Here is a 12,500-nt window from a genome sequence, read left to right as displayed (position 1 = left end):
ACACACACGCCTGTATATACTGCTTATTTTTCTCCTTTCTACCGCCCTTCCTACGCTTTCTTTTCTTCCTTCTCTGTTCCTGTCATATTCATTCGTTCATTCCTTTTATTTTTTATATGTCCAGTATATTTATTCTTCTCACACAATATTCCCTTCTTCACTCGTTCTTTTTCCCCCCCTCTTAGTAACATTGAAATTGTACCTCAAGGCTGCTGTTTCCATTCAGTAAGGGAAGGAAAAAAATACGAAAACAGGTGAAAACAAACAAAATGAACTCAAGAAAAGGAACCACCTACGTGGTCGTGCGACCTGTTAGAAGCAGAAAATTCTCCCTCAAACCGCAGTTTAACATCTTGAAAAAATATGTTAAAGATATGTTAGAAAATGTAGTGCTTGGGTAGGCACCCTGTGTCGAAATAAAGACGAGATGGTCATAACTGGTTTCTGTCCCGCTGCGTGGCACTTTGGGCAAGAGTCTTCTACTATAACCCCAGGCCGTCTAAAATTTTGTGAGAGAATTTGGGGATTGCGTAGACAGAACTGAAAGAATCCCGTCGTATATATATATTTGAAAAAATGATATCAACCATGCTTGGTATCTCTTAGATACCCTAAATTATAATTTTAATAATAATTATTGCCTTTGGGGTTTTTATTCCCACCTGATAGGATCAGTATTTTAAAAAAGGGTCTTATCCGTAATAAGTAGAAGCACAATAAATAGGTATAATATAATACAAAATAAATATCATAAGATAAAGATATATATTTATATATATTTAATACTGTGAAACTTAATTTAATTTCAATTTTTATAAATTGATTTTAATTGAATTTTTACCTGTAATTTTGGATTTTTATCCCTAATATATAATATATATATATATATATATATATATATATATATATATATATATATATATATATACATATGCAGACATACGCGCGTGCACTCTCACACATATTTATAATTGAAGAAGGAAACGGAAGATGGATTTAGTATGAATCTTTATTTCAGCACGACGATCGTTTCGACCCATCCTGCATCTGTCCCATAGGAGTAGGATATTGTGCAGCTAGTTCTGTTGCATCAATCAGTGCAGGTTGTGTCACTTCAGGTGCTTGGTGTAAAAAAAGATATCCCACTAGATATACTGAATTCTCCTAGGCATGTTGTTTTCGCTAGTTGTACATTGGTACACTCAGTATATCTAAGTCCATATAACATATTTGGGACCCACGTAAGCAAAATAGTTAATTGGGAATCCAAAGTGGTATTTTAAAGTTTCCATGAAATATAATTTTGCTTTAGATTTTATTGTGTCTGGGGAGAGTCATTCTCTTTCAGTGCCTTATTAATTTAACACAGACACACCGGTCTGATTTCCACTCATTTACTTATTTTTACTAAAACTTTCGTTACGACTTGCAACCTTTTCATTAGTCGTTGGTTCTGCCCGTTATCGGAATTGCGTTACGGACAGAATCAACGACTATTGAAAAGGTTGCAAGTCGCAACGAAAATTTTAGTAAAAATAAGTAAATATATATATGGAGTGGCTGTGTGGTAAGGAGCTTGCTTACCAGCCACATGGTTCTGGGTTCAGTCCCACTGCGTAGCACCTTGGGCAAGTGTCTTCTACTATAGCCTGGGGCCGACCAAAGCCTTGTGAGTGGATTTGGTAGACGGAAACTGAAAGAAGCCCGTCGTATATATATGTATATGTATATATGTGTGTGTGTGTGTCTGTGTTTGTGTGTCTGTGCTTGTCCCCCCAACACCGCTTGACAACTGATGCTGGTGTGTTTACGTCCCCGTAACTTAGCGATTCGGCAAAAGAGACCGATAGAACAAGTACTAGGCTTATGAAGAATAAGTCCTAGGGTCGATTTGCTCGACTAAAGGCGGTGCTCCAGCATGGCCACAGTCAAATGACTGAAACAAGTAAAAGAGAGTAAAAGAGTACAAGAGTGGAAATCAGACCGGTGTGTGCGTGTTAAAATAATAAGGCACTAAAAGAGAATGACTTTCCCCAGACATAATAAAATATGCTTCCACAACCGAATTCACATAAAGAATCTTGCAAGCCACATACGAAAACGAAATTTGCTTTAGATATATTTATTTCTCTAATGTTTTGCATAGTGTTACGTATTTCTGGCAACCGAAACGTGTTCTCTCTAAGAGTGTTATTGCAAACCTAGACAAGTGAACGTACGAAAAGCAAAACAATTTTTTAAAGAAGTATCTATAAAACTAACTTTTAAACATTGAATGGCTATAGGGGTCTACCAGAACAAAAAGTTAACAAAGGGGTTCATAGATAAAAAAAAAGAAATGGTTGAGAACTACTAGTTTAGTCAAACAAATCGATACCATTACTTATTTTTAAGTTTGGTACTTATTCTGTCAGTCTTTTTTGTCGAACCACTAAGTTATGGGAACGTAAATAAACATGCGGTGGTGGAGGGAACCAAATTTTATCAAATTTCACCCTACTGTCTCGAAAGTAGGAAATACACATTAGACAAGGTAGACATAGATATACAAAGAATGGAATGGTTAAAGTCGGAATGCGTTTGACCATATGTGTCTTGGAATTTCCCGCTGCATTATTTTAGGTGTTTCTTTCAAGACGCCATTTTGTCGGTTGTTGCTTATGTTAAGAGGGTGTGTTTGTGTGTGTGCGTGTATGTGAGAGAGAGAGAGAGAGTGAGTGAGTGAATGAGAGAAAAGAAGAAGAAGAAGAAGAAGAAGAAGAAGAAGAAGAAGAAGAAGAAGAAGAAGAAGAAGAAGAAGAAGAAGAAGAAGAAGAAGAAGAAGAAGAAGAAGAAGAAGAAGAAGAAGAAGAAGGTCAACTTGCTATTTGGCTGGTGCCCTATCGGCGTAGAATGACTGAAGGGAAATGTTGATCCTGGTTCAATTTGAACTGCGAACGTAAAGAGATAGAAGACCATATAGAGTTGCAAGGCCTTCCATCCTATTCTAACCCACTCTGCTACTTTGCTGTTTTGCACCCTAAATGAAAAAAGAGAGAGAGAGAGAGAGAGAGAAAAAAAGCAGAAACTCAGGAAGGTGCATTGGATAATCGTCTTCTTACTTTTGTTATGTTTGGTAAAAAAAAAAAGATGTGTTGAGTACAGTTGGAACGCTTTTGATGATCTGCTCATTTACGGTTGATTTAGGGTTGATTTAGAAACAGTGGCGCTCAACCATTTTTTTTTAACCTATAGACCCCTTTGTTTACTATTTTATTCCGGTGGACCTTCATAGCATTCAATGTTTAAAAACTAATTTCGTTAAACATCTATTCACTTGTGTAGCTTGAACTATGTAAAATGTTGGAGAAAGAAACTTTTCATGGAGCCTCAAAATGCTACTGTGGATTTCCAATTTACTATTTTGCTAAGTGCGGATCCCACCAAAATCTTATACTGACACCCTAGGAATCATATGAACCCCGGTTGAGAAACGCTAATTTAGAGCTAAATTATAGCAACGACAACAGAAACAACGATAGACAACCTCTGCCGAGCTAGTCAATCGCAAACTTGGTATCATGCTTTAAAAATCAACGAAATTATCGCTACCGCTGCTAGTGTATTTAAACTGCGTAATACCGCCATCATCACCTCCACCATTACCGCTGGTATTACTATTACTACTAACATCATCACCATCGCTGTTATCGCTACCATCACTGCTAGACACCAACGCCATCGTAGCTGTTATGAAGAAATAATATACTTAAAATGACCGAGTGGGTGAGGTATTATATGTAGGATTATCTGCTGATGTGTCATAAGTTTTCTTTTAAAATTTGTCTTTTTTTTTTTACGGATTAGTCAGAAGAGGAAGGGCAGTGCTCATGACCCCCTTCCCACACCCTTTATTCAAGGTCTTCTGATTCTGATAGGCGTAAAGAAGTTATCTCATACAAAAATCCTGGTTCGAATACTTGCAACAGAGCGGACTCCACTAAAATTAGCCAAAGAGTCGTTAGTAGTGTTTAGGGCCTCCGAGAGAAACTTTGCATCGGAGAACATGACTGGTTTCGAACCTACCAAGATGTTAAATAATCTTGAAATTCAAGGGTGATTTTTTTTTATTTGTTAAGGCGGAGGCTTGTCTTATATTCACTAGCCACCTACTTAGTTCTGCAACAACCCTTCCTCGGACCGTTGTACTGTTTGAAATCTCAGACTGAGTTATCTGAAGATTTGGGAATATTTAACATCAGTCCTATGTATCCCAATCGTGTTGGCTCATCTAACCATTAAATAGGGTCTCTGGTTCTGATTACTGATTATCATTTAGTCGGAGGTCATTCCTTATTCGAGTAGGTCTATGATCAGAAGGGTGATCAAGCAGTGACCATCCCGTTTTTCCCCTTTTTTTCTTTCTTCAGGCACATTGTATCTTAGAGTATATTAAACACCGTGTAATCCTTCTTTTTTTTTTAAGCGTTAAGATGTGATTGGAGATCGATTTGCTTATTATTTCAAGCAAATCAAGCGATCATGTAGAGGTGCTGTCTTTCCTTCGCTTAATTACTTACTAGTTTTTGATGCTGCTGTTTAGCCCCAGGTCAAGTTAATTGAGCAAACAAACTGAAGATCAGAAGCGTTCTAACAGCGACCACTCCGTTTTACACTGGGGTGTTACTTATCTAGGGCTACATTGTCCAACGTACCCCTCCTTTCTTTTCAAAACACTACGATGCAAAAGTAATGAAATTTAGCTGTCATTTCTTAACATTTCGAGCAACCACTGAAACGTATCCTTGTCGGCTCTAGCTCTGTCACTAATAGTTTATCTACATCACACCGTTACATTATTCAGCGTTAAATTCAAATCTCTTAGGCATACTTGATCAGGGAAGTAACTTCCAGAATAAACTAAGATATTTCATCGTTATTGTTATTAGGAAAATAGGTTGGTCAAGTAAGCAACACTTTATCGTCAATATGATGGTAGAACGTTGCTTTCCATTCAGAGTACAAAATATAGCCAGTACCAAATTTGCCGGCCATTCCTCAGAGAGGAGATTAAAACAAAATACAAGCCAAGTACAGTAATCCATCAACTATCGCGGGTGTTACGTTCCAAAAACCCCTGTGATATGTGAAAATCTGCGAAGTAGAAACAGTACTGTACTGTAGATTTTTTAAAATTAATTTTTATAATTTGTATATATTTATTTTATTATAAATGCAAAACAACACCACAGAGGAATCGACGTAAGCTTAAATAATAAACCTCAATAGGTGAACCGCGATATGGCCAGGGATTACTGTATTCCAATCGATTTTATGAAATGTTCCCTCTATCAAATATATGGTGGCTACATGGCACAATACTCTTATTCACAATCTATACGTGTTATAATGTTACCTGTTTTTATAATACGAATCAATATGAAATGTTCCCTACACAAAATATATGGTGCTTTTGTGTTACCTTACATTTTGCGTGTAATCTTTATTGTAGTGGAGTATTATATATTCTTTTCTACTGTAGGCACAAGGCCCGAAATTTTGAGGGAGGGGCCAGTCGATTAGATTGACCCCAGTACGCAACTAGAACTTAATTTATTGACCCCGAAAGGATGAAAGGTAAAGTTGACCTCGGCGGAATTTGAATTCAGAACGTAAAGACAGACGAAATATTGCTAAGCGTTTCACCCGGCGTGCTAACGATTCTGCCAGCATGCCGCCTTTAAAATTCTTTTCTGCTCTAGGCAGAAATTTTGGGGGAGGGGGGCTAGTCGATTAGATCGACCCCAGTACGCAACTACTACTTAATTTATCGACCCCGAAAGGATGAAAGGCAAAATCGACCTCGGCAGAATTTGAACTCAGAACGTAAAGAGACATAATACCGCTGAGCATTTCGCCCGGTGTGCTAACGTTTCTTATTTCTTTAACATAAAAACATAGAGGGGACAAACAAGGAAAGACAAAAGGATTAAGTCGATTACATTGACCCCAGTGCGTAACTGATACTTAATTTATCGACCCCGAAAGGATGAAAGGCAAAGTCGGCCTCGGAAGAATTTGAACTCAGAACATAAACACAGACGAAATACTGCTAAGCATTTTGCCGGCGTGCTAACGTTTCTGCCAGCTCGCTGCCTTAATGGAGTAGTATCTATTGATAGTTTTACAAACATGATTTGAATGAATTTTTCGACAAAGTATTTTTCAGGTAGTTTTTGTTCTAATTTTTATTTTTCATTGAAATGAATACTGACGAATACTTTGATATTTGCAAAAGTTAGGGATGGAATTATATATATTCGTATATACGTAGATATAGATGCATGTAAACGTGTACATCAACATAACCTGCCACAGTTACATATGCATATGTGTGTATATGTATCTACTTATGTATGCATACATACATATACATACTCACGCACATACACACACACATGCACATAGGTTTTTACTTTTTATCTCTTACTTGTTTCAATTAATGGACTGCTGGGGCACTACCTCGAAGAGTTTAGTCCAACAAATCGATCTCAGTACGTATCTTTAAGCTTGGGGCTTATTCTATCGATCTCTTTTAACAAACCTCTAGGCAAACATACAAACACACATATGTGAATGTGGTGTGTGTGTGTATGTGTATGTGCGCGCGCATGTGTGTTTTGTATATATATATATATATATATATATATATATATATATATATATATATATATATATATTAATTAACTATCGCACATTACGCATATTTTATACATACAAAACGATAGATAGATCCGACGGGCTTCAGTTTCCATCAACCGAGTTTAGTAGAAGACACTTGCCCAGTGTTCCACAATGTTGAACTGTATACGAAATGATGCGGCTGGGAAGCAGACTCCTTATATGTGTGTGTGTGTATGTATATATTATATATATATACGTATACACACACACACACACACACACACACACACACACACACACACACACACACACACACACATATATATATATATATTTAATATATATATATATATATATATATATATATATATATAAAGAGTTAAAATTGAGAAAAGAACATTTTTAGAAAGGGTTCTTTTCTCAATCTTAACACTTCGAGAAAAATATCTTCTCTCCAAATATTATAACTGTATCAAGGAATTTCCAAAACACTCTAAATATACTTATATATTATTATTTTTTTATGCGCCCTTTTCAAGCCTAGCCAGGCTCATGGGCCCGGTTTCCCGGCTTCTATAGCGTATGTGTTCCGCCCAGCTGGACAGGACGCCCGTCCATCGCAGCGTTACTCAAGAAACAGGAAGAAAGAGTGAGAGAAAGTTGGGGCGAAAGAGTACAATAGGGGTCGCCACCAACCCCTGCTGGAGCCTTGTAGAGCTTTTGGTGTTTTCGCTCAATAAACGCCCGGTCTGGAAATCGAAACCACGATCCTCCGACTGCGAGTCCGCTGCCCTAACCACTGGGCCATTGGGCCTCCACACACACACACACACACACACACACACACACACACACACACATATATATATATATATATATATATTTATATACACATTACTGACAGACATGCAATACAAATGACTGTATGTATGTATGTATGTATGTATGTATGTATGTATGCATGTATGTATGTCTCTCCACTCACTCTCTCTCTCTCTCTCTCTCTACTCACCTTGTCTTTGCTTTTGCTTTCATGCTGCCCCCACATCACTTTCTACAATGAAATTACCGCTGTTGCTGTAGCTGCTGCTGCTGAAACCGTTGCTATGTCTGCTGCTGCAGTTGTTGCTGTTGCTGCAGCAGACCCGGCGTCTCATTTTTTTTTTTTTTGTCTGTAGGCAATTTCATTTCTGTTACTTTTTTATTTAACCTAGTAACATTTTTCAGTCTTTCTTTCTTTCTTTCTTTCTTTCTTTCTTTCTCTTTCGTTTCTTTTTATCTATTTATTTGTTACTTACATATCATGGGTTACCTACTGACCCTTTCTACTAAACCCTCAGCTAAATTCTGTATTTAGTTTATTAATAGGTCAGTATGTATGTCGTTTTATAAACCTTTCCTCAACTGATGTGCATACAACCTTTGTACAGCATCAACTGTGGTTGCGTCACTGTAACAACAACAGCGGCATTCCTTGTTAGCTCCGCCGCCATTCTACGAACAATATCACCTTACACAGCAAATGTCTTTCTTTTTCTGTGTATTGTTAATAATCTTTTCAGACTGCGCATCTCTTTTATTCTTTTACTTGTTTCAATCATTTGACTGTAGCCATGCTGGAGCACCACCTTTAGTCGAGCAAATCGACCCCAGGACTTATTCTTTGGAAGCTTAGTACTTATTCTATCGGTCTTTTTTGCCGAACCGCTAAGTTACGGGGACGTAAACACACCAGCATCGGTTGTCAAGTGATGTTGGTGGGGACAAACACAGACACGCAAACATATACACACACATACATATATATACATATATACGACGGGCTTCTTTCAGTTTCCGTCTACCAAATCCACTCACAAGGCTTTGGTCGGCCCGAGGCTATAGTAGAAGACACTTGTTAGATTAATTACAGTTGGTGCAAATATATTTGTTCTGACTTTTATACTGTATACATATCTGTGTATGGTGTATATTTTTAAGGCAGATAATCACTCGAACTCTCAGCTTACGTTTAAGGGTTACTTAATGCCTCGGAAAATGTGTCTCTGAGCAAATTACAATAACTAGACCAAGGCGGGAACTGGCACAATTGTTAGTACGCCGAACGAGTTCTGAGCGGTATTACTTCCGGTTTTATGTTCAGAGCTCAATTATTTTTTCCAATATCGACTTTGTCTTTCATCCTTTCGGGGCCGATAAAATAAGTACCAGTTGAGCATTGGAGATAATGTAATCGATTAGACTTGTGCCTATAGTAGAGAGATAAAATATTGTTATATGTAGAACATATTAAAAGAAAAATCTGGCATTTTGCGAGCGTATATAAATCGGGTGTGTAAAATTTGCAATGTTACAGCATGTATGTTTTAGCAAGCAGTGGCAGCACTGTAAAATTGACGAGTATTTTTCATTTTTCATTTCAGCTTACATGAGCTGGTTGGGTCGAGATAATGCAATGGGAAATCACCTCAGTAAAACCTTTAGTGGGAATCACCTTGTGTAAAACAGTGTTTCAGTATTGTCTTAGAACGAAGAAGGGTAAGTAAACATCTGCTGATGAGAATGATGATGTTGGTTATTTGACCACACACACACACACACACACACACACACACACACACACATACACACACACACACGCACGCACGCACACAGACGCACACACACATACACACACACTTGCACACAAACACAATATATATTTGAAATCTTAATTGTTGATATGACATGGTATGTCATAAGTGTCTGTATATTGTGATTTTTGTCAATTTAGTTATAGAATAAACAGATTAATCAACAGAATACAGTGTCTGCAAGTTGATGAGTACCTCATATTCCCCTCCATTTTCTTATTGCTATATAAATTTAGGGTAAAATAGCCCCCTTTTACCCGCACCCACTTATTGCACTTGATATAACACTAATGTAACAATAATTGGGTACCCTCCCAGCAGTATATTGGATTGATATTATCCCTTAGTGGGTTGGATCCTCAACCCCTAACTCTCTTGATATATATATATATATATATATATATATATATATATATATATATATATATATATATATATATATATATATACATACATATATATATATGTATATCTATCTATCTATCTATCTATATATATATATATATATATATATATATATATATATATATATACAAGTATATAAATATGTGTATATAAACATATATACGCAAGGGGAAATAACCGTCAATAAACCACATCTTTTAGTTAATTCCAAAGATAAACTGAATAAATTTTGTGATTGTAAGGTTAAAGAAAAATGCAAATTTAATAATTATTGCAAACGTAAGAATCTGGTTTACCAAGCTATCGTAGAAGCTGAAGGTAAAAATCACTTCTATACTGGATCAACAGAATGTTTTGTGAAAACTAGAATTGACAATCATGAGGGTTCTTTTAGAAATCGCCTCAAACGCAATGACACAAGCCTTAGCAAATTCATTTGGCGATTAAAGGTTAGCAATATTAGTTTTAAGATTAGATGAAAAATTTTAAGTTTTACAAAATCTTATCGGCTGCCAGATAGAACTTGTTCCCTCTGTGCAAATGTATGTTACAATATTCTATTTTCTAAACACCAATTATTGAATGAGAGGACTGAAAAAGTTTCGGCCTGTTCACATGCACCTAAATATCTATTTTCCAAACATCATTAAAGATTCACTAATTATTATTATTGATAAATAATAAATTAGATATGTTTTCTAAGAATCATTAAATATTTCTTTATTAATATCAAATAGAAGACTAGATATATTGGTCAATATCTGGTTTAGATATGTCCTCTAAGAATCATTAAATAATTCTTTAATATCATTATTAAATAGAAGACTAGATTTATCTATAAATATATGAGTAGGTAAATACATTACTGTATTATAAATATCATGATGCAATGTATTTAATTTTTAGAAATATATACATATAATACCTATATATATACGAAATGGGTGTTTCTACACACACACACACACACATACACACACACACACACACACACACACACACATATATATATATATATATAATCATTCCTTTATTATTATTTCAATTGATAGAAATAAAGGATATTTTACCTTAATATACATTTAATATATACATGTAAAATTAATTCATTTTATTTAATTATATCGAGTTGTATTATATATACACATAATGCACACGCATACATACATACATACATACATACATTAGTCTAATAAAGGAGCATAAAAGCCCTCGACAGAAAAAAGGAGGCTCCCACGCGGATAGGAAAGCCTTCTTTTTTCCGTCGAAGGCTTTTATGCTCCTATATTTGATTTTTTTTTCCTCAGCCATTGCGCGGTGATCGCCATAAGCTTTAAGTTTCTATAAAAATACTATTATTATTATTTACAGGACTGTAAATTACGGCGCCGTAATAAAAAGCCATTCGCACCGAAAGCATATATATATATATATATATATATATATATATATATGTATATGTATATGTATGCAGGAAAGTTCTATAACATTTGTTTTGTGCCTGATAGCCGTAATTTCTCCATGTATAACAATGAAAAGCCTTTCCACGGCGTGACACCTTGGCCAAGTATCTTTAAGTGGATTTGGTAGATGGAAACTGTAAGAAGCTGTCATGCACATACACACACACAGATATATATATGTGTGCACGTGTATGTGTGTGTGTGAGCGTGTATGACTTTGTGTCTGTGTTCGTCACCACCACCGCTTGACAAAAAGTATTGGTGTGTTTACGCTCCACCACCTCGTAATTTAGCTGTTCGGCAAAAGCGATTGGTAGAATAAGTTGTTGGCACTCCGTCGCTTACGACGTCAAGGGTTCCAGTTGATCCGATCAACAGAAATTAACGTGTAAGAGGCTGAGCACTCCACAGACACGTGTACCCTTAACGTAGTTCTCGGGGATATTCAGCGTGGCACAGTGTGACAAGGTTGACCCTTTGAATTACAGGCACAACAGAAACAGGAAGATAGAGTGAGAGAAAGTTGTGGTAGAAGAGTACAGCAGGGTTCACCACTATCCCCTGCCGGTGCCTCGTGGAGCTTTAGGTGTTTTCGCTCAATAAACACTCACAACGCCCGGTCTGGGAATCGAAACCGCGTTCCTATGACCGCGAATCCGCTGCCCTAACCACTGGGCCATTGCGCCTCCACTGACTGAAGGTATATGAAAGAGAAAAAGAGAGGTATTTGGCTGTTACTTCAAGCAATGTTGAGCAGTGATATAGAGTGCTCACTTACAAACTTCAGTAGTAGTAGTAGTAGTAGTAGTAGTAGTAGTAGTAGTAGTAGTAGTAGTAGTAGTTGTAGTAGTAGTAGTAGTAGTAGCAACAGCAGTAGCAATAGCATTAAAAGAAGGAGAAAGAGGAGGAAGCGGAAAGAATGGGCGGAAAAAAAGGGTAACTACTACTACTACTACTACTACTACTACTACTACTACTACTACTACTACTACTACTACTACTATTACTACTACTACTGCTGCAGACAAAAGTAAGTTGCAGCGGTAACAACAATAAGAGCAACAAGCTGGCAAAATGAAATTCATGGAAAATTCCAACAAGCTGAAAATTATCAAAATAACAGTTTGACATTTTCCGTAGCAACTGGTAAAAAATGTTAATTGTGTCAGGAGAACAGTAACAATAAGTGACTGTTACATTCAAACATACATACATACACACATACATACATACGTCTTTTGTCTCTTATCTTTTACTTGTTTCAATCATTAGATTGCAGTCATGCTGGGGCACCAACTTGAAGAATTTTTGGTCAAATAAACCGTCTCCAGTATTC

At 36.4% G+C, this 12,500-nt stretch overlaps 1 long non-coding RNA gene across 1 annotated transcript in view; it reads left to right on the top strand.

Moving 5' to 3' along the window:
• Window positions 1-12,500, top strand: part of LOC128247103 (uncharacterized) — a 45,600-nt gene that overhangs the window by 7,088 nt on the left and 26,012 nt on the right. Inside the window, exon 2 of the long non-coding RNA XR_016238854.1 lies at window positions 9,087-9,201. This is a non-coding gene — a long non-coding RNA (uncharacterized LOC128247103). The remainder of the gene's footprint in view (window positions 1-9,086; window positions 9,202-12,500) is intronic.

This window comes from Octopus bimaculoides, chromosome 2 (genome assembly GCF_046866305.1).
Source record: "Octopus bimaculoides isolate indiv1 chromosome 2, ASM4686630v1, whole genome shotgun sequence".
NCBI classification, from domain to species: domain Eukaryota; kingdom Metazoa; phylum Mollusca; class Cephalopoda; order Octopoda; family Octopodidae; genus Octopus; species Octopus bimaculoides.
Note: the sequence above shows the minus strand (reverse complement) of the source record. Positions and strands in the feature narration are given on the sequence as shown.